Raw genomic sequence first — 27,509 nt, 5'->3', positions numbered from 1 at the left:
AAATATTGGCCAGGACACCAAGGATAACTCCCCTGCTCTTCTTCGAAATAGTGCCATGAGAGAGCAGATGGGGCCTCGGTTTAACGTCGAAAGACAGCACTGTTAGATCCGTGGTTCAGTGGGTAAATAATTACACGGATGCTGTACATAAACAAATAACAGGTCTTTAGTGGAGGAGGGTAATCGCTAGACTGGGGTACAGAGGCATGCGCACAGCTTATATACCGGTGTGGTCACTGCCGGTACTACAGTATACAGGAGCTGTAAAAAGTAGTTCTGACTTAAAGCACATACACTACAAGCACCTCCGACAGTGCAGCACTCCCTCAGCACTGCACTGGAGCGTCAGCCTAGATTTATGTCTCTGGAGTGGGACTGTGAACCCACAACCTCCTGACTCATAGAAACATAGAAACATAGAAGATAGGAGCAGGATTAGGCCATTCGGCCCCTCGAGCCTGCTCCGCCATTCAATGAGATCATGGCTGATCATCCAAATTCAGTACCCTGTCCCTGCCTTCTCCCCATATCCCTTGATCCCTTTAGCCTTAAGAAATATATCCAACTCCTTCTTGAATATATTTAATGATTGGTCTCAACTGCCTTCTGTGGTAGAGAATTCCACAGGTTCACCACTCTCTGGGTGAAGAAATTCCTCCTCATCTCTGTCCTAAATGGCTTACCCCTTATCTTTAGACTGTGACCCCTGGTTCTGGACTCCCCGACCATCGGGAACATCCTTCCTGCATCTAGTCTGTCCAGTCCTGTTAGAATTTTATAAGTTTCAATGAGATCCCCTCTCATTCTTCTAAACTCCAGTGAGTATAAGCCCAATCGACCCAATCTCTCCTCATATTCCTGCCATCCCAGGTATCAGTCTGGTGAATCTTCGCTGCACTCCCTCCATGGCAAGAACATCCTTCCTCAGATAAGGCAAACAAAACTGCACATAATACTCAAGATGTGGTCTCACCAAGGCCCTGTACAGCTGCAGCAAGACATCCTTGTTCCTGTACTCGAACCCTCTCGCTACGAAGGCCAACATACCATTTGCCTTCTTAACCACCTGCATGCTTACCTTCAGCGACTGATGCACAAGGACACCCAGGTCTCGTTGCACTTCCCCTTCTCCCAATCTATTGCCATCCAGATAATAATCTGCCTTCCTGTTTTTGCCACCAAAGTGGATAACCTCGCATTTATCTACATTATACTGCATCTGCCATGCTTCTGCCCAATCACCCAACCTGTCCAAATCATACTGGAGTTTCTCGGCATCCTCCTCACAGCACACACGCCCACCCAGCTTTGTGTCATCTGCAAACTTGGAGATATTACATCTAGTTCCCTCGTCTAGATCATTTATATATATTTGAATAGCTGGGGTCCTAGGACCGATCCCTGCGGTACCCCACTAGTCACTGCCTGCCACTCGGAAAATGACCCGTTTATTCCAACTCTTTGCTTCCTATCTGCCAACCAGTTCTCTATCCAAGTCAATACCTTGCCCCCAATCCCATGTGCCTTAACTTCACACGCTAATCTCTTATGCGGGACCTTATCGAAAGCCTTCTGAAAGTTCAAATACACCACATCCACTGGTTCCCCCTTATCTATTCTACCACATAAACACACTATTGCCCAGTTATAGCAATGTCCCATTAATCCACTCAGAGTTGAGAGTGCTTCCCGTTGAGCCACAGCTGACATGCTGGGGAGAACCTTGCTGAATTTGTAATCTAGACTATTTTTAGTTTTAAATGAATAGCAGCAATTATATAAATTAACGCCAATGTATGGGGGAAAAGTGCAGAAGTGATGCTAAATTTAGTTTTTAAAAATTAGATGACTAGCAAAAGGCACAGATGTTAGTGAGGTCTTCTTCACATAAAAGCAGGGAGTTGACTTCCAAACATAGTAGTCAGTGGAGGTGAAAGCCCTGGAATTGTTCCAACATGGTGCGATGGGGAGAGTTGGGGGTGACTGTGGGGTATTTCTGAATGAATTAATGAACCAGGATAGGCCTTCTTTAAAAAGATAGCAACGTCCCCATACTTTGATGAGAAGTAAAGAATAAGTATTATTTTTCTATTCATTTCTGTATTTTTTTTAACAAAATTGCTCTTCAAAGTGGATTAATGGGACATTGCTATAACTGGGCAATAGTGTGTTTATGTGTTTACTACTTGAGTAAAATCAGGCCCTGAGATTCAAAATGTTTACAAGGTATCTATTTATCAGGGAATTAACTATCTGTACCACTGTTCCTTATTGTGCATCCTCTGTATATAGCAAGAAACAGAGCACATTTACAATGTTTTAACTTGTCAGCCTTGGCTCAGTGGGTAGCACTCCCATCTCTGGGTCAGGAGGTCGTGGGTTCCAGTTCCTACTTCAGAGACTTGAGCACAAAATCTAGGCTGCCCCTTCAATGCAGTACTGAGGGAGTGCTTCCTATGGTGCTGTTTCAAAGAAGAGCATGGAAGTTCTCCCTGATATCCTGGTCAATATTTATCCCTCAACCAACATCACTAAAACAGATTATCTGGTCATTATCACATTGCTGTTTGTGCAAACTTGCTGTGTGCAAAAGCAAAACACTGCGGATGCTGGAAATCTGAGGTACAAACAGAAAATGCTGGAAATACTCAGCAGGTTAGGCAGCATCTGTGGAGAGAGAAACAGAGTTAACGTTTCAGGTCGCTGACCCTTTGTCAGAATTCCAGTTCTGACGAAGGGTCATCGACTTGAAACGTTAACTCTGTTTCTCTCTCCACAGATGCTGCCTGACCTGCTGAGTATTTCCAGCATTTTCTGTTTTTATTGCTGTGTGCAAATTGGCTGCTGCGTTTCCTACATTACAACACTCCAAAAGTACTTCATTGGCTGTAAAGCACTTTGGGATGCCTTGAGGTCATGAAAGGTGCTATATAAATGCAAATCATTTCATTTTGTTTAAAATTGTCTATTGTGAGCTGAAGATATCTACCAGATACCTATCTGCCAGTCTACTTTTGCAATATTATAAAGTGCCCTCACTTCTTGTCAGCTATATGAAAAAATAGAGAAGTGCAAAATATTGGGCCTGAATGTGCTGGAGTGGGGCATCTCGCGGCGTGCCCCATTTATTAGACTTCTCCTTACCCTTCAGCGCAAAATTGTCTTGTGCCGCAAATTGCTGGAAGTGTGAGCTGATAACGGTGCGGTGAGGTCAACAGGGCATCTGGGACCATGGGGAACGATGGGACCAACAGTGTACCTCCTTAACCAGTGAGCTTAAAGGACAGAGGAAGAAACAGAGGAATGACGGAGTAGGAAATAGGGTGCATTAGAGTCAAATTCAGTATAGAAAGAGAAATAAAGGGGGTAATTTTAACCCCCAAAACAGGTGGGTTTGGGTCAGGTGAGAAGTTAAAATTTTAAAAATCTTCAAACTTGAACTCAACCCACCTCAGACCCATCTACTTCCGGTTTTAACAAGGCAGGGCAGAAGGGGGAGGGCTGTGGGTGACCAATCCATTCTTAGGAGGCAGGTCGGTCGGTCCTGCTCTCATCTGCCAAAATTGCTCACTACTCCAGAATCATTCTGGAATGCAAAGATAAACCCTGGCTTCTATTCTCCACTGCTAACCATCTTCTTAAACCCCTCTCCCCTGTCTCCTCCACCCTCACCTCCGACAACAAGTGTGAGGAGCTCATGGACTTCATTGTCTCTAAGATTGAGATAATCTGCTCAGCTGCCTCGGCCACTTCCCTTCCTTCCCCTAGCCCACCGGGCCAAACTTCCTCTAAGGATCCCCCCTGCCCTAGCCCTGAACTTGCATCTTTCTCCAGTTTCTCTGCAATCTCCCCTCATGACCTCTCCGCACTCATCTTGTCCACGAGACCCACTTCCTGCTCCCTCGACCCTATTCGCACCAAATTGCTGACCACCCAACTTCCTTTTCTGGCTCCCATGTTAGCTGACATTTTTAATGGTTCTCTCTCCTCAGGAACTGTCCCCCTCTCCCTCAAATCTGCCGTCATCCCCCCTCTCATAGAACCAACCCTTGACCCCTCCGTCCTTCCAAACTACCGCCCCATCTCCAAACTCCCTTTCCTCTCCAAGGTCCTTGAATGTGTTGTCACCTCCCAAATCCATGCCCATCTTTCCCGCAATTCCATGATTGAATCCCCCCAATCAAGTTTACGCCCCTGCCACATTACCGAAACGGCTCTCATCAAAGTCACAAATTACATCCTTTGTGACTGTGACAAAGGTAAACTATCCCTCCTCATCCTTCTTGACTTGTCTGCAGCCTCTGACACGGTTGACCACTCCATCCTTCTCCAACGCCTCTCCACCGTCGTCCAGCTGGGTGGGACTGCACTCGCCTGGTTTCATTCTTATCTATAATCGTAGCCAGAGAATCACCTGCAATGGCTTCTCTTCCCGCTCCCACATCGTTACCTCTGGTGTCCCCCAAGGCTCTATCCTTGGCCCCCTCCTATTTCTCATCTACATGTTGCCCCTTGGCGACATCATCAGAAAACACAGCGTCAGTTTCCACATGTACGCTGATGACACCCAGCTCTACCTCACTATCTCTTCTCTCGACCCCTCCACGGTCTGTAAATTGTCAGACTGCTTGCCCGACATCCAGTTCTGGATGAGCAGAAATTTTCTCCAATTAAATATTAGGAAGACCGAAGCCATTGTTTTCGGTCCCTGCCACAAACTCCGTTCCCTAGCCATTGACTCCATCCCCCTCCCTAACATCTGTCTGAGGCTGAACTACACTGTTCGTAAACTTGGTGTCATATTTGACCCTGAAATGAATTTCCGACCACATCTGCGGCACAACTAAGACCGCCTATTTCCACCTCCGTAGCATTGCCCATCTCCACCCTTGGATCAGCTTATCCGCTGCTGAAACACTCATCCATGCCTTTGTTACCTCTAGACTTGACTATTCCAACACACTCCTGACTGACCTCATATTCTACCCTATATAAACTTGAGGTCATCCAAAACTCACCTATCCATGTCCTGACTCGCACCATGTCCCATTCACCCATCACCCCTGTGCTCATTGACCTACATTGGCTCCCGGTTAAGCAACACCTGGATTTCAAAATTCTCATTCTTGCTTTCAAATCCCTCCATGGCCTCACCCCTCCCTATCTCTGTAACCTCCTCCAGACCCACAACCTCACCCCCCAACACCCAAGATATCTGCGCTCCTCTAATTCTGCCCTCTTAAGCATCTCTGATTATAATCGCTCAACCTTTGGTGGCCGTGCCTTCTGTTGCCTAGGCCCTAAGCTCTGGATTTCCCTGCTTAAACCTCTCCACCTCTATACCTCTCTTTCTTCCTTTAAGATGCTGCTTAAAACCTACCTCTTTGACCAAGTTTTTGGTCACCTGCCCTAATGTCTCCGCATTTGACTCGGTGTCAAATTTTTTGTCTTATAATACTCCTGTGAAGCACCTTGGGACGTTTTACTACATTAAAGGCGCTATATAAATACAAGTTGTTGTTTTTGTTGCAACAGCTGTTAAGGAGGCTTTGTGCCTCCATTTCAATCGCATTTTTATTTATAACTAATGTCGACAGTAATAGGAGTTGGGAAGGACTGGATCCATCAGGTAAGTGCCTTTACAGCACTGCTTGTGGGCCAGGAGGAGCAGGAGCCTTTACCCCAGCCCAACCAAATTACCTGTAAACCTCCCCCCACCACGATCTGTTTGATTCTCCTCACAATCACACTCTCCCGACCGTCTCGCCCCCCCTTGAACACCATCTCACCCCTCCAATCACCATCTCACCCCCCCCGACCACCATCTTGCCCCCCCGACCACCATCTTGCCCCCACCGACCACCATCTCACCCCCCCCGACCATGCTCTACTCCCTCCGTGATCTCTCACCCCGACCACAAGACACCCCGACCGCGATCTCTCGCAGCCTTCCTACCTGTTCCTTGGCGGCATCCTTCTGCAGCAGACTCTCCCACCCAACAGGTAGGCAGCCTGTCAATCAGCCTGGCTGTCAGGCAGGAAACTTGCAGAAAACATACGGGGAACCCGTACTTCCGGGTTTCCTGTCCCTAACTCCTCCCCCTGCTCCGAGAGGGAATGAAAGATTGGATTGAGTGAAGGAGATAAAAGAGACAGAAAGCAAAAGTAAGAAAAAAAAATTTAAGTTTTATATTTTACAAACCTCTGAGAACAATTTACTACCTGCAGGAATGAGACTCCACAGTTTCAATTGTTCCCTTACTGGGCCAGAGAGGTTGACTGTCATTGCAGGAACATAAATCTCATCATTAAAAGGGTCCTTACACTGTTAAGTATCAACCCTACCTTTGTGCAACGAGTTTAATTCGTATTTAATGTGCAAATGCAGCAATTTCTGGAAACTCACAGGGAGGTTAAGGGCAAGCTGCCATTTTTGCGAGGCTAACAGCGGAGTGATGCAAATCGCCCAGCTACTTGTGGTGTTTCATAACTCACAGGGTTTTTCTTCCTCTCCACAAATTGCTGGGCAATTTACACACTAATAACGGCGAGTGCCATTAAACTCATCGGGCAGGATTTTCATTCAGGAGTTGGGTTGGAGGCGAGACTACAACTTTCAGGGTTGTAGTCCCGCCTCCATCGAGATGCGGCCAATCCACGCAATTTTAACTTGATTGACCTTGTTGAGCCCGCCCAGCAGGCCACCCAGCAACAGGTGACGTCACAGACTGAAATTTCATCTGTCAAGAGGTTTTGACAGATGAAATATCAGCGTTTCACAGCTGTTTGAAGCTGTCAAACACTGACAGTCTTCTAACATGAGTCCTTGTCCACAGACTCAGTTAGAAATCTCTCCTGCACAGAAAGCTGAAGGCTGTCACTTTTGACAGTTCGCAGCTATTCTGCTTTCTGTGCCGGTGAGATGAGGGACTCCAGAGACCTAAAGGAAGGAAGGCTGAAAAGGTAAGAACAGGTATGTAAAACTTATTTAATCACTTTAGACACACCAAACACACTTACCTTTGCACTCATGCACACATCACTCACCTGAACACCGACATCTTGATCCCTCCAAATCCTTCAACCCGACGGCCTGCCTCCTCTAACTTGGCGTGGTTTGGAGCCATCGGGAAGCCCACACTTCAACCTTAAAAATAGGGATTAGGCTAAAAACTGCCTGTTAACTACCTGTTAACAGGCAGTTAATTGGCACTAATCCCTTCCTGCCTCGGGTAGGCCGGTCCCAGTGCAGGGCGGGTACCTGCTGTAGTGTATGTACCTTTAAGAGCCCCTGTGTGCTGTAATACCGGTAGTGACCACTTGGGTATATAAGCCTGTATAGCGTCTTGTATCTTTTAGTTCACCTCCAGACTTTGTTCAGTAAACACCTGTTAAACCAACTCCTGCATTCTGTGTCTCCATTAACACACGGATACAACAGTGGCGAGGAGGATGGGATGGTATGGGGCGGACGTGTAGTGCTTAACCCCATTGTTTTTTAAGAACTTCCTGAATTCTTCGGACATAAATTGCGGTCCATTATCAGAACAGATCTGTTCAGGCAGCCCATTCCTGGCAAATATGGTCCTTAATACTGTGATGGTTTTTTCCGTGGCGGTGGAGGACATCTTTATTACCTCCGGCCACTTGGAGTGTGCATCCACCGCGATTAAGAACATTGCGCCCATAAATGGACCAGCAAAGTCGATATGTACCCTTTGCCATGGAGATGGGGGCCACTCCCATGGATGCAGAGGGGCTTGTGGTGGGGCGTTTTGGACCTTCTGGCAACCTAGACAGCTCATGGTCATTTCTTCGATGTTTCCATCGATACCTGGCCACCACACAAATGCTCTGGCTAGGTTCTTCATTTTCACTCCACCCAGATGCCCCTCGTGAAGCTCCTTTAGCACTTTATCCTGGAGTTTAGGTGGAATCACCACTCTGGATCCACACATCAAGGTTCCTCGGCACACTGACAGCTGTTCTCTTCTTTGCGAGAATGCTGGCAACAGTGGTTCGCCATGTGCTGGTCATCCCTTCGCCGTTAAATCGTAGACTTGTGAGAGAGTCGGGTAATTTCTCGTTTCCTTTTCGTCGCCACTGTAGGTGCCTCTTCTACCATTGGCAACGGTAGGCGCGATAAACCGTCAGCATTCCCATGCTGTTTTGATCCTTTGTATTCTATGTCATATTGGTGTGCCCCTAGGAAAAGGGATCACCTCTGTAGCCTTTGCGCTGTCATAATGGGAACGCCCTTTTTAGGGTTGAATATGGAGACGAGGGGTTGATGGTCAGTCAACAAGGTAAATTTTTGTCCGTGTAGGTAATGGTTGAATTTCTTCACTCCCCACACCAGGCTGAGTGCTTCCCTGTCGATCTGGGCATAGTTACGCTCAGCTGAGTTCAATGAGCGTGACGCAAAAGCTATCGGCCGCTCCGAGCCATCAGGGAATCTATGCGATAATACCACTCCTACGCCGTAAGGGGATGCATCGCACGCCAGTCTGATTGGCAGTGATGGGTTGTAATGAGCCAACACTTCCTTGGACGTGATCAAGCCTTTGCATTTATGGAAGGCACGTTTACAGTCTTCGCTCCATTTCCAAATTACTCCCGTTTGTAGCAGTGCGTTAAGAGGGTGCAGAACAGTTGACAAGTTCGGTAAAAATTTATGATAGTAATTTATCAATCCCAGGAACGACCTTAATTGTGAGACATTTTCAGGTGCTGGGGCTTTTATGACCGCTTCAATTTTTTCAGGTGACTTATGCAACCCTTCTTCGTTAATTATATGGCCACAATATGATATTTGTTTCTGGAAAAATTCGCACTTGGGGCGATTTGCTCCTAGGCCCCGTTCTCTTAGCCTATTGAGCACCTGCTCCAAATTGGCAAGGTGCTCATTGTCATTTTCTCCTGTTACAAGGATGTCGTCTAGGTAGCATTGAATCCCCGGAATCCCTTGCAGGACTTGCTCCATAGCTCTTTGCCAGATAGCTGGAGCTGATGCTACTCCGAAAACCAGTCGATTGTACTGGTACAGGCCTTTGTGTGTGTTTATCGTGAGATACTTTTTAGAGGCCTCCTCAACTTCCATCTGTAGATATGCCTGTGCCAAGTCAATTTTGGTGAAACGTTTCCCTCCGGATAGTGAGGCGAAAATATCTTCTATCCTCGGAAGAGGATACTGTACCGTGTGAAGGACCGGGTTTACAGTCACCTTGAAGTCACCACAGATGCAAATTTTTCTCTGTTCTTCAGATTTATCCTTATTCAACGTTTTCTTCATGACTGGGACGATGGGTGTTGCCCACTTGCTCCAATCTACCTTGGATAACACGCCTGCCTTTTCCAAATTCTCCAGCTCTGCCTCGACTGCTGGACGAATTGCGTATGGCACCGGCCTTGCCTTAAAAAACTTGGGAATTGCCGCATCTTCCACTTTTATTGAGGCGGTGACGCCTTTCAAGGTTCCTAGTTCCTGTTGAAACACTTCTTTGGCGTTGGCCAAGATGTCTTTTAATCGTTCAGGTATGATGTCATCATCATTTTTTTTCTTACTGGTCACCGTCAGTGCCTGAATGGAGCGCCAGTCTAAACGTATCTTCCTGATCCATTCACGTCCCAACAGCGGTGGACCACCATCTTGCAGAACGTATAAATACAACTTCTGTATTTCCTTGCCGTTGTATACAACAGGCACCCTTATTTTCCCTCTGGGGTATACTTTCTGCCCCGTATATGTCTTCAAGATAATGGATGTGTCTTTCAAAGGTATATGCGGAAATAGCCGCTCGTAATCCCATCGACTTATGACAGTCAGAGCTGATCCTGTATCTAGCTCCATTTTAACTGGGGACCCCGCTATCGTGAGGGTAACCCAAATGGTCTGGTAATCTTCTTTGGCAATAACATTATGTAATTTGAGACAGCTTAGTCTCTTGTTTCCGGGGTCGCTATCGCTCTTCTGGTCTTCGGAGTTTGAGTGCGGGATGGGGTCGGGACCCCTGATTTCGGGATTTTAACCCCATGCACGCCTCCAATCCCGACTCCATGGCCCAATGAAAATCCTGCCTATCGTTATTTTCGAAGCAAATTCTGGACCATTAAATCATACGGATAAAGTAAATGCTGAATAATAAGTAAACTAAGGTAATAGAACCAAAAGCATTCATTTAACTTCATAGTATCTACCTCCGATCCGGTGATACTGGAATCAGATGAACCCGACACTGGCATTCAAGCCGAATCGACCTTGCCAAAAGAACCTACTACACCACCGAAAACTACTACACCACCGAGGCGTTATCCGGACTGAGTCAGGAAGCCTCCAGAGAGACTGACTTATAATTGATTAACTGCAGCAAATGTGTAGATTATTGTTCTTGTAAACATGTTAATTAATGATTACTTAAAATGTTATGTACTAATTATCTAAAAGGGGAGGAATTGTAGTGTATGTACCTTTAAGAGCCCCTGTGTACTGTAATACCGGTAGCCTGTATAGCGTCTTGTATCTTTTAGTTCACCTCCAGACTTTGTTCAGTAAACACCTGTTAAACCAACTCCTGCATTCCGTGTCTCCATTAACACACGGATACAACACCTGCCTCCTTTGAAACTGGCATGGAGGCGGGTTTGAGTGTGGGATGGGGTCGGGACCCCTGATTTCGGGATTTCAACCCCATGCACGCCTCCAATCCCGACTCCATGGCCCAATGAAAATCCTGCCTATCGTTATTTTTGAAGCAAATTCTGGACCATTAAATCATACGGATAAAGTAAATGCTGAATAATAAGTAAACTAAGGTAATAGAACCAAAAGCATTAATTTAACTTCATAAAAAGCAAACATAAGACATACCAGGAAGAACATATTTACTCAACGGGTGATAAATATTTGGGATAACCTGCAAGGTCGCAAAGACAAAAATATTAGAGACATCCTTGACTTTTTGCATGTGAAAAATCAGCAGTCATAAGGATAGTGAATTGGCAACAGTGGTAATGAAGACATGAAGCTCCAATGATAAAACTAATCAGAAAAGAAAAGAAAGACTTGCATTTATATAGCGCCTTTCACGACCACCGGACATCCCAAAGCGCTTTACAGCCAATGAAGTACTTTTTGAATTGTAGTCACCGTTGTAATGTAGGAAACGCAACAGCCAAGTTGCACACAGCAAGCTCCCACAAACAGCAATGTGATAATGACCAGATAATCTGTTTTATTGATGTTGATAGATGGATAAATATTGGCCAGGACACCAGGGAAAACTCCCTTGTTCTTCTTCAAAGTAAGGCCATAGCATTTTTTACAACCACTTGAGAGAGCAGGCAGGGCCTCGGTTTAATGTTTCATCTGAAAGACGGCACCTCCGACAGTGCAGCACTCCCTCAGCACTGCACTGGAGTGTCAGCCTGGATTTATGTGCTTAAATCCCTCGCGTGGGACTTGAACCCACAACCTTCTGACTCCGAGGCAAGGGTGCTAGCAATGGAGACATTGCTGACACACAAAAGATCTAAATAGTTCATAAAAGAATCTAAACTAAAGGAAGAACTTGCATTTATATAGCGCCTCTCATGGCCCCAGGATGTCCCAAAGAGCTTTACAGGCAATTATGTACTTTTAGAATTGTAGTCACTGTTGTAATGTCAGAAATGTAACAGCAATTTTTGTGCACAGCAAGCTCCCACAAACAGCAATGTGATAATGACCAACTAATCTGTTGTAGTGATGTTGGTTGAGGGATAAATATTGGCCAGGACACTGGGGAGAACTCGCCTGCTCATCTTCGACTAGAGCCATGGGATCTTTTACATCTACCTGAGGGAGCAGATGGGACCATCAGTTTAACGTCTCAGTCGAAAGACGGCACCTCCTGCAGTGCAGCACTCTTATCAGTACTGCACTGAGGTGTCAACCTAGAGTGGGACATGAACCCACAACCTTCTGACTCAGGCAAGAGTGCTACCGCCGAGCCAAGACTGACACCTTACTAAAACTCACTATATTATGAATAGACATATAAGAATACAAGTAAAAGGGTGTGGAGAAAAGCGACTAAGTGGCCAGCTTTTATGGATCAAATCAGTTTCTTCTGTATTGTAAATTCTATGATCCTACGTACATACAATATATAAAACATGTTGGGTGTATGTTTAAGGCTGTAACATATTCTCGGACTATGGATGTAAAATGGTCAAACTTTGCTCTCTCAATTTATGGTGTGATCCAGAACTCTTGATTGCGTTACAGCCTCACAGCACAATCTCAGTCATTGTTATTCTCTGCGTAATTCGCTGGTGATTGTAACTTATAGCATTTCATTCACAAGTGTGAAAGACCCATAACTCAGCTTTAGTGGCATCAATGAGCAACAGTGGCCTTTGGCATGTGTGAAACAGTGCATGAAACTTGCCAAATAAAGTATTCTTTTCCCCCTCATAGATGCTATAGAGAATGGTTATTAGTAATTGAAACATTGGGTGATGCCCTGTGCATGATGTGAGACTGACAGGGTGACAGGAGGTTTGGATAACCAATTAGAAGAAGTGGTCCCATGAAGACAGGCTTAGTGTAAAAGGTAATGTTGCTGAAACATAGAAACATAGAAGATAGGAGCAGGAGTAGGCCATTCGGCCCCTCGAGCCTGCTCCGCCATTTAATGAGATCATGACTGATCATCCAAATTCAGTACCCTGTCCCTGCTTTCTCCCCATATCCCTTGATCCCTTTAGCCTTAAGAAATATATCTAACTCCTTCTTGAATATATTTAATGAATTGGCCTCAACTGCCTTTTGTGGTAGAGAAATCCACAGGTTCACCACTCTCTGGGTAAAGACATTTCTCCTCATCTCTGTCCTAAAAGGCGTACCCCTTATCTTTAGACTGTGACCCCTGGTTCTGGACTCCCCCGCCATTGGGAACATCCTTCCTGCATCTAGTCTGTCTAGTCCTGTTAGAATTTTATGTTTCAATGAGATCCCCTCTCATTCTTCTAAACTCCAAATAATATAAGCCCAATCGACCCAATCTCTCCTCATACGTCATTCCTGCCATCCCAGGTATCAGTCTGGTGAATCTTCGCTGCACTCCCTCCATGGCAAGAACATCCTTCCTCAGATAAGGTGACCAAAACTGCACACAATACTCAAGGTGCGGTCTCACTAAGGCCCTGTACAACTGCAGCAAGATATCCTTGCTCCTGTACTCGAATCCTCTTGCTATTAACTACTGCTAGTTAATTGCCCTCCCATTCTGATATTGATATTTCTTAAGGCATGACTGCATGTTGAGAACTCCACATTGCTCTTTTGAAACTACTATTTTCATTGCCATTAGGTTTCTACCTTATGTTATTTATTGAAATATACCAGTACCCTTTTGTGAGAAAACCATATTTTCTATAAGAAATGCTACGTTAGAAAATTAATTACATCGGGAAAGGGCTATTTGAGTTGCCCTTGAAGGAGAAAAGACCTTAAATTACAGTCAGGAATAACACCGGAAAATGCTTGAAAAATTCACACAGTTATAGTCAGCATTTGGAAGAAAGAGAGGCAGACTTACATCTCTCTTTCTCACATTGTAAGAACATCTTAAAGCATTGCTCGCAGTTAATTACTGTTAAAGTGCAGTGACATTTGTAGCCAAATGTGCCAGCCATTCTACACAAGCAATGTCTCACACACAGCAATGAAATGAGTGACAGGTTCATCTGTTTTGAGGTTAGTCTTAATACACAATCCCACCTGAAATCTCTTTTATTTCAGCATTGGGAGAACCGGCTGCACATCTTCAGCAAATTGTTTAGTTTGATTTTTGTGAATTTTGTACTCATCAATGTGAGAGATGTTGGTGCTGGAGAATGGAAGATTTTGCATTGTTTCTACTCACTGTCTGCATCAAGCACATCTAGGTCAAGTACAGCACAGTTAGGTGCAAAGTAAAGTTCCTTCTACTCTGCCCAACAAAATGCTTCAGCCCTAACATTCACTCCGTGCTATGCCAGCGTGATACTTCTGTTTCATCATAATCATAATCAACTTTATTGTCATTGTTAGTGCACAAGTGCAGTACAACGAAATGTAGGCTTGCGGCTCCCGAGATTGTACATTTAGATTAAGACATTTAAACATTCAACATACATTTGGCTTGTAATACATTAACATAAACATAACCATAATAAAGTGCATTGGCAGATGTGCAGGCTTTAGAGTTTATTTGTGGAGTTCAGTAGGATGACAGCCCTGGGAAAGAAGCTGTTCCTAAATCTGGTCATGCGGGTGCGAATGCATCTGTAGCGTCTCCCAGATGGCAGGAAGGCGAACAGACTGTGGCTGGGGTGGGTAGGGTCTTTGATGATGGTCCGTGACCTCCATAAACATCGTTTCTGGTAGATGTTCTCTATGGTCGGTAGCCGGGTGCCGGTAATGCGTTGGGCAGTTTTGACTACCCGCTGCAGAGCTTTCCGGTCATAGTAGCTACAGCTGCCATACCATACTGTGATACAGTTCGTCAGGATGCTCTCTATTGTGCAGCGGTAAAAGTTAGAGAGGATCAGGGGTGACAGGTTACATCTCTTCAGCCTCCTTAGGAAATATAGGCGCTGCTGGGCCTTCTTCACCAGAGAGGAGGTATTGAGGGACCAGGAGAGGTCTTCCGTGATGTGGACTCTGAGGAGCTTAAAGCTGTCCACCCTTTCCACCACAGCCCCATTGATGTGGATGGGGGTGTGACTTCTGCCTTTAGACTTCCTGAAGTCCACAATGATTTCTTTGGTTTTCTTGATGTTAAGGGCCAGGTTGTTATCGGCGCACCACTTCACGAGATGCTGGACCTCCTCCCCACAGCCTTACTGAAAGAATGAAAAACTTGAAAGTAAGATTTGCATTTATTTAATGCATTTCACATCTTAGATATTTGACAATGAACTTAATATACAATAAATTAATTTGAAATGCAGTGACTGTTGCCGTGTAGTCAACAAGGGCAGACGTCGATGACGAAGTCCAACACCGCCTTCAGTGTGCCAGTGCAGCCTTCAGTTGCCTGAGGAAGAGAGTGTTTGAAGACCAGGACCTCAAACCCGGCACTAAGCTCATGGTCTACAGAGCAGCAGTGATACCCGCCCTCCTGTATGCTTCAGAGACATGGACCATGTACAGCAGGCACCTCAAAGCACTGGAGAGGTACCACCTCCGCAAGATCCTGCAAATCCATTGGCAGGATAGGCGCACCAACGCCAGTGTTCTCGCTCAGGCCAACGTCCCCAGCATCGAAGCTTTGACCGCGCTCGATCAGCTCCGATGGACGGGTCACATCATCCGCATGCCCGATACGAGACTCCCAAAACAAGCGCTCTACTCGGAGCTCCGACACGGCATGAGAGCCCCAGGTGGGCAGAGGAAATGCTTCAAGGACACCCTCAAAGCCTCCTTGAAAAAGTGCAACATCCCCACCGGCACCTGGGAATCCCTGGCCCAAGACCGCACAAAGTGGAGGAGAAGCATCCGGGAAGGCGCCGAACACTTCGAGTCTCTTCGCCGGGAGCAAGCAGAAGCAAAGTGCAAACAGTGGAAGGAGCGTACGTTAACCCAAGCACCCCACCCACCCGCCCCTTCAACCACCGTCTGCCCCACCTGTGACAGAGACTGTAGGTCCCACATTGGACTCATCAGTCACCTGAGAATTCATTTTTAGTGTGGAAGTAAGTCATTCTCGGTTCCGAGGGATTGCCTAAGAAGAGAAGAGATGAAGAGGCAAACACAGTAACCATGTTGTGCACAGTAAGATCCCATAAGAAGAAATAACCCGTATTTAAATAAGACCTTATCACATCCTCAAGATGTCACAAAAGCGACTCAGACAGCCAGTGGAGTACTTTTGAAGTGCAGTTATGTTCAAACTCATGAAAACAAAGATCTCACCAGCAAGAAATGAGATGAGTGACCAGTGAATCTGTTTACGGCGCTGGTTAAAGTAACAGTGATAGCCAGAACACCAGGAGACACTGGAAACTCGAAATAAAAACTGGAAGTACTGTAAACTGTAAGGATGCTGTGTGAATTAATTGTGGGGGCATCTCAATCCAGTGTCTCCTGGTGTTCTGGCTGACGCTGTTACTTTGACCAGCACCACCATAAACAGATTCACTGGTCACTCATCGAACATAACCGCATTATCTTTGGTACATCTCTTCTTCCAACAGCAATAAAGCACATGCAGCCTTCTCCACGATGGTATACAAAACCAGCAAAGTTTCCACAATGCTAAGAAGTGCAGAGGATTGCATCAAACGCGCCAATGACCTGAAAAGGCTGTCCAAAATGAAAGTTAAATACATGAAAAAAGTAAGCCCATGTCACCACAAAGATGGCGTGGAGCCCCGGAAAGAAGAAAGTTCACCTTCAGGCAAATATTTCAAATTGCTTAACAAAGAAGATAACCCTCCTCAGAGTCAGGGCTGTCTGGTAAGTCTCAAATATTTCTTCTTCTTCTTCTTAGGCAGTCCCTCAGAGCCGAGGATGACTTGCTTCCACACTTTAAAAAAAAAAGAGTTCTCAGGTGACTGATGAGTCCAATGCGGGACCTACAGTCTCTGTCACGGGTGGGGCAGACGGTGGTTGAAGGGGCGGGTGGGTGGGGTGATTGGGTTGACGTGCGCTCCTTGCGCTGCCTGCGCTTGGCTTCCGCTTGCTCCCAGCGAAGTGACTCGAGGTGTTCGGAGCACTGGAGAGGTACCACCAACGCTACCTCCGCAAGATCCTGCAAATCCATTGATGGGATAGGTGCAGCAATGTCAGTGTTCTTGCTCAGGCCAACATCCCCAACATCGAAGCTCTGACCGCGTTCGAGGAGCTCCGATGGATGGGCCACATCGTCCGCATGCCCGAAACAAGCGCTCTGAAATAGTATTGTTTTTAACAATTGTCCCATGTAGCAGATGTAATGTTCAAGAATTATCCATATGGTTATCTTAATTTATATCTTAATATAGATGTCAGTGTCATGAAAGAACATGGATTGAGTCCCATTTCTACCTTCCTCTGCCTGAACTGTATTAAGTTATTCTGTAGCATCCATCTACACTTTCAATGCATGTCTAGTCCAAAAGAAATCAATGGAACAATATCTGTCTTGTCTCTGCAAATTAGTTCTCTTCATTTAGGTCTACTGAATCCCTGAGGCAACTATTACCTGAGGGGAGAAATGATGATACACAGGAGGGTGCTCAATACTCAAATGAAGTGAGACCAATAGCAGGTAAAAAGCTATCATCAATGGATCAAATTTCGCACTATACTACCGAGTGGTGGGGAAACCCTTCACTTATTGTTGGATGGTTCACAGGCCTCCTGCTCTGTTGTACAACATCTATGTCAAAAACTAAAACAACAAACCAGGATAGCATTGATCTATTCAAATGAAAATTTGATAGATTTCTTTAAGAAAATAATATTTGGAGGTAAAGTATATAATTTAAGATATGGCATGTGATAAGTGTAGCATGCTTGGGAGGAGCAGGTGACTTTGGGCCTATGGTTCCCAAAGCTCTCCACCACTGGGGTTTTTCTTCACCTCGTGTCTGGGTCTGTTGTAGACTAATTGATGGAAATTGATTGCTATGATTAGTCAACAACTCCGTTATCATTGTACCATGCGGCTACCAGGATAGTAGAAAGCGAACTAGTTGGGCCGTGGTCTTTTTATGTCTAGCAATTGCTATGTTCTTATGATATTATAAGAAACTACTATTGTGGCTGCAAATTTTGTTTCCAACCATCTGGTTGGTCTGTAGTGTCACATGTTTAGACTGGATCTGTATTGGGATTTGTTTAGCCTTGTGATGTCACATGATTATCACAAACCAATCAGCTCACTACAATTTGAAATCATACATGGGGAGCAATCACAAGATTTTTAGTAATATAATTTAAAATCATTGCGTAAGATTGTGGTGAAGGTAACAAAACTGATATGTGTATTGGCTTTATAGAACAATAGAAAGTACACCTGTAACATTATTCTGGTTTATCAAATAAAAATATTTATTTTTTCTCACTTCTTCCAGTGTTTTCTTTTCCCCCTCCATGACAGTTTTTCAAATGCGTGTCAGATTTTAAATCCATTTGCTAGCTTCAGCAAGTTACCTCTTCACACAGTTGAATGCACTTGTTGAGTTGCAACAGAGGAATGATTTCCTTTATATAAATGTTACATTTGCATCCATTTTCCATTGGCCAACTAGTGACTACCCTTCTCTGCGAGGGAGAAGGTACCCACCGTCCCTTTGCAATTAGGGTAGCTCCAAGAAAACATGCCTGGTGATAGAAGATTGGAACCAAGTTAACCCCTATGGCCAACGTGGTCATTTGATTCCTGAGCCAGCCAGGCCTAGAGTGCCTCAAGGGCACTGTTGCTTATTGATCAGCAAGTTTGGCTTATTAATGGCATTTTGTGTGATAGGCTCATCAGTGTGTGTTCCGTTTCTTCCCATCTAGCTCCAGTTAACCCTGCAAGCCAATGCCCAAGTGGGTAGAGGGGACCTGGCTGGACAAACAGTGGGAACCTCTTTGGTGGTATGCTGTGTGGTTTTAGCTGGATAACCTCCAGTGTTACTCTTGCTACACTTGGGGGAGGTGGGGTGGAGGGGGGGGGGGGAGGGCATGGGTGCCAAAGAAAGGTCACCAAACCTTGGTTGCTGCCAACCTGTGCCAAAGCTCTCTGGACTTAGGTTGTGTCCCTACAGGGAAAAAGAGTCCACTGTCCATAGCAGTCAAACAGTAAACTCTTATCTGTAGGAGTTTGGTTTGGAGACTCTTGAGCATGCTTATAGGTTTCCATGTACACGTGGCTGCTCAAAAAAAAATTAACTCAATTGGAATGGTGCATTAATACAATGTGATTTTAAAATGGCTCATTGCCCATATGGCAGTGTGTAACAATGCAGACAAAAGCGATAAGCATTAATCCTTAGTGTGCTACAGACAAAGACATTGCTTGGCTTGAGTCCAATATAAGGCAGATTACACATAAATTAATGATCTATACCCTAAATAGTAATTTCTTTTTTCCTTTCTTTCTCACGTCCTAGTCTTGTGTTTTTTTCATACGTTCTCCCAACTGGTGTCCTCATGTCTCCGGTCTTAATCGATGTGTTATGTACATTTCCTAATGTGCACCTACTTGCTACAGCTTCCCATTGCTAAAACATAAAACAGGCTGATAACGTGACTGAGAAGGAATGTTCCAGTTTTCATCTGAGGGAGCAATTATCTGAGGGATAGAATGTTTGTGGGGGGTCCCCCCAATCTCCCACCCTAACTTCAGTGGACGATTGGCGGAAACCTCAGAGAAAAGGGGGCATGGAGGGAGCGGTCGCAGGCCATGAGATTTTTCTGGAGCCAGAAGGAGCGTTCATGCATTGCTTAGCAATCTGGTGCAGCCTGCGGCGGTCTCTTTAAGGAATACCAAATTTGAGTCAAGGTCCTACAAACGGCAGCGGACCTTGACTTAAATAATTTAATTAGGCTCTCGTCTGCTTTGGGTGGGAATGGTGGCCGCTCGTTTTGAGGCCTACTGAAAAAATCTAGCTGGGCGAGCCTTGGGCAGCCAGTGGGTGGTAGATTTCCTTTTCAAATCTTTGTCTGCCTACTGTCCCATGTTATAGTGACAATGGGGCAGTAGGCAGATGGAAATCACCCCCTTAATTTCTCTTGTCACTCCTTTGACATTTGCTTGGCTGTAGTGGCACAGGCTGGAATTCTCTGCCTGTCAGTCAGCATGGGGCATCTACATTCACAATTACTCACTTGCTTCCCTAAGCTCGTGAGTCCAAATGCAACTGGCACCTTGAGCTGAGACAGGGTTTTGCACTCCGAGTCAAACAGCCGCAGCCTTAAATGATATAAAATACTTTCCAGACACCCAGTGAGATAGATGGCCAGTTAATTTATTGTTGGTGGTATTGGTTGAGGGAAGAATGTTGGCCAAGGCACCAGGGAGAATTCCTTTCTCCTCTTCAAAAAGTGCCTTGGGATCTCTAACATCTACCTCAACAAGCAGATGGCTCCTTTAGTATAACGTTTCATCCAAAGGAGGGCATGTCTCACAATACAGCACTTCCTGAGTACCGCATTGAAATGTCAAGTGTGCTATGAACTGAGCCAAGCTAACATTTACGATACTGGAACCCAAATCGTCTGAATGAAACAATGGCCCTGAAATTACGGTCGGCAGCGTAGCTAAGGAGTACGCCGCCGACAACCGTAAGAAATCTGCTCTTGCCTGCTGCGAGGCCCCCTTCGAAAACCTCCGTAGTTTTGCTGCGGAGTTGTGTGCAGTGTAGTGGCCCACGGATCCCAGGGGTGAACCGTGTGCGTAAACGGACCTGGGATCACGTGGGGCGGTGCGCCAATCAGGAAGTAGAAATCTCCGATGCCTGACATCAATCAAATTATAAATTAATCGGTGTGAATATTGATTTGAATTGATGACTTATCACTCCCACCGCAAATAATAATGATAATGATTATAACACTCAAGCTAAACTGGCAAGGAATATTTTTTGTAAAATAAACACGGATCCCTTTTCGAGGATCTGTCCAGTTTTACTTACATAGAGTGAAATGAATAAAAACAACAATTATTCAAAGCGAGGTACGGCAAAGAAATATTAGGCAGCAAATCTTGTTTCAACAATATCCAATTATTTTATTATGCAAAATGCCTGGTGGCTGGGAATAATTTGTAATCATAATGATAGACAGCAGAGTGAAACAATACAAAGTAATGGTAGTGTTTGTATGGCAATGCAAAGCTATGTTGAATATTAAAATAGTATGAACAACTACCCCACCTCCCCTTATGCTGTGCAAACAGGCTCCTGCGCCTGTCTGCACCAGCCATAAAAAAATTTTGTGTAATTGATGGGCAGTTGGTGGGCAATTAGCCCAACTCTATGCCAGCAATGAAGATTTGTCAGCCGCAGCGGATGATCTGTCCAGTTGGAAATTGACAGATCGCAAGTTTGGGATTTAGCGCATGCGCAAGTGCAGGCAGAACTCCCGAACTTGCGATCAATTTCAAAGGCGGTACGCCGTCATGCCGACTGCAAATTTTTCCCCATTGTATCTTAGTGAGGCTTACAAAGACGCCCAGCCCATCCATTTGCACAATATTGTATCACCGTTTTGTTATTTTGTGAAATTAATTCCATATTAAATTATGCACTAATCAGGGATGGGGAAGCATGCAGAGCTATCATTTCTCTTCACCTCTGGACCTGTATGAAGCCAGCTTAGATTGAAAGTTTTCACAACCAGCCAGATGTAATGAGTTTGCACATATCTAATTCAGCTCCTAATAGACATTGATCCACAGTGCAACACTGTCCACAATTCAGCAGTAAATTGGTAATCTCACTCAGAGAAGTCACAAGGATGACTGATGTAGAAAATGAAAGACAATCACATGGATGAACTGTATAAATTGGGATTAAGGCAACATTGTTGGATCAGAGCAAAGGAAAGTTCATTCTGCTTTCTAGCCATGCTGTATTTGACCTGAGAGAATGTGATACTACCTTGAATGTTAAAGTGGAAGTATGTTCCCTTCTCCAATAATGACATTTCATCTTTCTGAGTGCAAAAACATAGAAGAAAAACTAAACTCAAGTAAACAAAATGTAACTTCTTTTATGATCTTCAGTTGTGTCTTAGTAAGTTAGATAATAATGAAGATAATTTGACTCCTGTCTGAAATTGTGTTTTATTTATGGAGCATGTATCAGCAGTAACTGTGGGCGAGCTATCACAATCGTGGAATTTGAGTTAAAGCAGGTATGTCTGTGATGTTGGTCTAATAGGAGTCGGTTTTGACCTTTGGCTGACCAACCAGTGGAGAGCACTGACTGGTTACCCATATCCACGGTGAAGAGACAGCCGCCATTTTGGGATAATTATCTCATTTACAACAGACCACCTCGGCTGCAATGAAGGTATGTGTTGAGGGGCGGGGCGCGTTCTCGGAGTGGAGTAGTCCCGGGATGGCAGGTGTCCCAGATTATTTCTGTAGGATCCGGAAGAGCACACCTGTTCCTCCAGACCTCATAAAAATAATATCAAACTTACCTTGGCTGGGTCTCTCCGACTCGATCCCCTGTGGGCATGATCGGAGTATGTATTGCGGACCCTACAGCCAGTTTCAACCTAAAATGACAATCTAGGGTCCTAAGACCCTTATTCATGCATTGAAATGGTTCTAACACCTGAGCGTTAGGCCTCTTTCAAAATGGCGTCGGCCACAGCGTCGTGATTAACAAAGAAGAAAGAAAAGAAAGAAAGACTTGCATTTATATGGCGTCTTTCACGCCCACCGGACGTCTCAAAGTGCTTCACAGCCAATGAAGTACTTTTGGAGTGGAGTCACTGTTGTAATGTGGGAATCGCGGCAGCCAATTTGCGCACAGCAAGGTCCCACAAACAGCAATGTGATAATGACCAGATAATCTGTTTGTTATGTTGGTTGAGGGATAAATATTGGCCAGGATACTGGGAATAACTCCCCTGCTCTTCTTCAAAATAGTGCCATGGGATCTTTCACGTCCACTTGAGAGAGCAGACAGCGCCTCGGTTTAACGTCTCATCTGAAAGACGATACCTCCGACAGTGCGGCGCTCCCTCAGCACTGCACTGGAGTGTCAGACTAGCTTTATGTGCTCAAGTCCCTGGAGTGGGACTTGAACCCACCTGAAGTTAAAATTGTCCCCATAGTGTAGGATATTTGTAGATTTGTTTGCTTTTTGTAGGTCACTATAGAAGGGCACGTCTGAAGCTGTATCCATAAGGAATTAAAAGAATGGAACTGTAGGGATACACAAGAAGTGTGCAAGACGGATAAAATTAGGGACATGACTCTGAGGGTATAACGGTTCTGGTGACTGATGCGAGTCCAATTTGGATATGGAAGTTGAAACAAAATCCGTGATCTTAACCCACCCATGTACAACGAGAATGGGGATGTAGGGGGGGTTAAAATCGGAGCAGCGTCCTACACACTGAATCAACGCTGCACACGCACCCCGCACCATTTTAACAGTGAGCTTGTGAGGCCCTCACTTCAGGCAGGCAAGGGCCTCATTGACATTCAAAGCCAAGCTCTGATGGTGTAGTTGAGACCCTGATGATATTTTAACCTGGAGCAACGTGTTTGGCGCCCGATGCCAGCCTCGCCAAGAATACTGGGCGTCAAGGAACTGCAGGCCCAGAAGAGGGCCGAAATGGTTAGTAAAATTTATCTTTCAACGGTTTCCTTGTGGGCCAGGAGCAGCAGGAGTGCTCCACCGGGCCCCACAAGGAAAGCTGTGCCTCCACTTACCTGACTGCTAGGGACCAATCTCATGAGTCCCCAGTGATGGCCTCCTGCCACGGTAGGCCTGCTTTCGCCCACAGGCTCCACGACATTCAGGCCCGGTTTGGACGGCAGTCAGGCTGAAGCATGCTAATGAGGTCAGGAAGTTAAAATGGCCTGGGGCTCACGTTGGTGAGCAGGGGTGAGCCTGACACCTTGTCGGTTCCTCGCTTGTCGTTTGCCCCGAATTAAAATCGAGGCTTAATGGTACAGAAACTCAAACGCATATTTAAAGGTCTGATTTCCAGGACGTACATGTTTAGTTTCCATGGTAACACAGGATCTGATCCTGAGATGTTCTTGACCGTACATAATACATGTTTTTCATAGACTGCGTTTAATCTATGGGAATTTTCCCCCCCCATTTCTTCCCTTCTGTCCTGAAAATATTGGTGTATGATTTCACAGGAGCCAGCAGCCTCCTTTACAACAGCAACAACTTGCATTTATATAGTGCCTTTAACGCAGTAAAGTGTCCCAAGTTGCTTCACAGGAGCAGTTATCAAATAAAATTTGACATTGAGTCACATAAGGAGATATTAGGACAGGTGACAAAAAGCTTGGTCAAAGAGGTAGGTTTTAAGGAGCGTCTTAAAGCAGAAGAGAGGGTAGAGGCAGAAAGGTGCAGGGAGGGAATTCCAGAGCTTAGGGCCTAGGCTGTTGGAGCATAGCCGCCAATGGTGGAGCGATTAAAATCGGGATGCGCAAGAGGCCAGAATTGGAGGAGCGTAGAGATCTCAGAGAGTTTTAGGGCTGAAGGAAGAAATAAGGAGGGGCAAGGCCATGGAGTGATTTGAAAACAAGGATGAGAATTTTAAAATTGAGGTGTTGCTGGACTGGGAGTCAATGTAGGTCAGCAAGCAGAGGGGCGATGAGTGAATGGGACTTGGTGCGAGTTAGGATAGGGAACAGAGTTTTGAATTAACTCAACTGGCTTTTATGTGAATGCCTAAATAGTGACTTGTCAGCAGGCTCTTGGGTACCACAGCCAGATCCATTCATGACCTTTCTCAATGACCACACAAATACATTTTCCAACAGGAAGAAGTGACCAGGAACCTTGGTTGATTTATTTCCCTTCCTCTCCTTGCCCAGGGCTGCTGAGGTTAATTGTAGCACCCTTAGTGGAAATCTTGGCTGAAATCAACTCACAAAACACAAACCAGGTTTTGGACCTGGGACATCTTGGTTCAGCACAACACCGGGTGGTGCAGTTACCCACTGAGCCAGCAGGGGCTCATCACTTGTGATCCTGTTGGCTGTGAGCACTGTACAATCAACATTCCCAGAATGAGTTTAACTGGCATAACTCAATACAGTCTGCATATTGATTATCATAATGAATGCTCCAGTATTTTTATGTGTATGTAGCTTCAAATCCTTTTCACTTTTTTAATTTTCTCTCTAATCCCTACAATTTAGAAGGTGGTGACTTATCCTGGGGCAGGATTCCAATGATGTTGGCCATCTGTCCCACCAAATAGCCATTGTTTAATGTGTGAATGTCAATTGGCTACAACTATGGGAACATTGCTGCCGTGCCTGACTTTGTCCTTATCTCATGTCAGTACACACATGTCTTCAGGTGTTATCGCTGTATAGCAGTCAGAAGAATCCTGGGTAACTGTTCCCCTCTCCAGCTCAGGGGTGTTAAGGTTAATTGTACTGCCTTTAATGAATCCCTGGCTGAGATTTGATAACTCAACACACATCAGCCATTGAACCTGGGCTCACACTATGCAGTTTACATACTCATTCTGTATCAGCTGTGGCACAGTGGTGGCACTCCTGCCTCTGAGTCAGAAGGTTGTGGGTTCAAGTCCCACTCCAGAGACTTCAGCACAAAATCTAGGCCGACACTCCAGTGCAGTACTGAGGAAGCGCTGCACTGTCGCAGGTGATGTCTTTTGGGTGAGACGTTAAACCGAGGGCCTATCTACCTTCCAGGTGGACGCAAAGGATCCCACGGCACTATTTGAAGAAGAGCAGGGGTGTTTTCCCTAGTGTAATGGCCAATAATTATCCCTCAACAACATCAATAAAACAGATTATCTGGTCATCAAATCATTGCTGTTTGTGGGAGCTTGCTGTGTGCAAATTGGCTGCCACGTTTCCCACATTACAACAGTGACTCCACTCCAAAAGTACTTCATTGGCTGTAAAAGTGCTTTGAGACGTCCGATGGTCGTGAAAGGTGCTATATAAATGCAAGTCTTTCTTTCTTGCTATGTGCAAATTGGCTTTTCCGTTTCCCTACATCCACGTTTCCCTACATTGACTACACTCAAAAAATGTGACTATAATTTTTTCTTAAATACTTCATTGGCTGTAAAGAGGATTGTACGCTCTGAGGTTGTGAAAGGCACTATATAAATGCAAGCCTTCCTTTTTATTATATTATTGGAGAACATCCAAATCAACTGTCATGTGATGAACATAAACTGATTCAGTAGCTACCAAGAATCCTATCCAAGCCAAAGCAAATGTTGAAGTGACCTAAATTTAACTGCTGTGGTTTAATTTTTAAACATGACATTTTCCAAAATTTTGATCATTTTTTATTTACATTGACATATTTTGTAAAGCTGAAGATCATATAGCACATATGTAGAGGCACAAAATGGCCCTTTTACGCAATTCTGTTGTACATTTTCTCACAATCATTGTGGTTTGTGAGCATACGGTTGATCGTTGTGACTGTAGTCAAAATGACAGAGACAGGGGCCTCAATGTCGGGGCAGGTTTCGGGCATGGGGAGGTGGGTGGGGTGGGTGCGGTGGGATTGGAGTGCATGTGAACTGGTCCAGATTTCAGGCCCAGGATATTTTATCTCCTTAGTGGTTGATTGGCGGGTTTTCCACCCGATTGCGTTGGGAACGAGAAGCCTGCACACTTTCTGGGTATAATTTCTGGCGAGCCCCCAGGAGCCTATTTAAAACGGGAATGTATCACTTAAAGGAAGGTTGCATTCTCTCCTGGAAGATTGCTGCTAGATGATTTTTTTCATAGACAAATTGTGATTGGGAGTGGGGAGACCAGGGCAAAGGGAGACCTGCTTCTTCTCTCACCACAAGACCCCAGTACCCTTCTTCCCACAAGCTTCACCTGGTGTGAAACCACATGGCCACTGGTTAATATCAGAGCCCGATCCGCATATTTAAAGAAGGGCTCGGCCAGTTTCTAGTGGGTGTCCTTCCTGCCTGCTCAGAAGAGCATGGTAACATGAAAGACTGCTGTTGTATCTATGCTTTAATGCGTTCAATCAAGCATGTAGATACGTCGAATTAAATCAGAGTCAGGCAAACAGGCTTCTAACTGTGATCTTTACTTTATTGGTAAAATGGCTGACTGCAGCTTTCCCAGGTAATTCCCATAATGCAATGCGCATTACATTACCGTATTTACTGGTGTTAAACTCGCACATTACATTACCGTATTGACTGGTGTCAAACTCACAATCAATACACGACATCTGCGGGTAAGGAGCAGGTCATTGGCAGGCAAGCCTCCCAGGCAATTTTAACTGCCCACCTGCCCAGTTTCTACCGGGTGGGCAGGGTTAAAATCGTCCTTCCTGAGTGACAAGTTGAAGTCTCAGCATTGATCCTTGGTGGAGACCATTTATCAATACCTGCCATTCCAAGAATGCCTCTCTTAACCCAGCATTCTACCTCCTACCTTCAAACAAGGTTCTTGCCCTTGCCACAAGGTTATTTCCAATGCAATGTGCTTTATGTTAGCTTGTAATCACTTGTGTGGAATCTTATCAAATACTTTCTGAAATCAATGTATATACCATCTATTGATCCTTCTCTATCCACCACCTCAGTGACTCTATCAAAGAACTCTATTAGATTAGTCATACATGACCTACCTTCCACAAGGCCAAGCTGACTCCCTAATCAGCTTATAATCTCCTAAATGGTTAGAATTCCCAGGTGGTTTTTCTCGTGCTCAACAGAAAAATGTCAGCCTGCACTTCCAATAAATTGAAGTGAGACCTGGTGCACAAAGTAATGTGGGATAATGCAGCCAGAATGAACAAAAGTCCCATTTATTACCTCTGGATTTAACACGTAGGATTTG

This window comes from Somniosus microcephalus, chromosome 10, assembly GCF_052327205.1.
Source record: "Somniosus microcephalus isolate GS21.2 chromosome 10, FLI_Smic_1.0, whole genome shotgun sequence".
In the NCBI taxonomy this organism is placed as follows: Eukaryota; Metazoa; Chordata; class Chondrichthyes; order Squaliformes; family Somniosidae; genus Somniosus; species Somniosus microcephalus.
Note: the sequence above shows the minus strand (reverse complement) of the source record.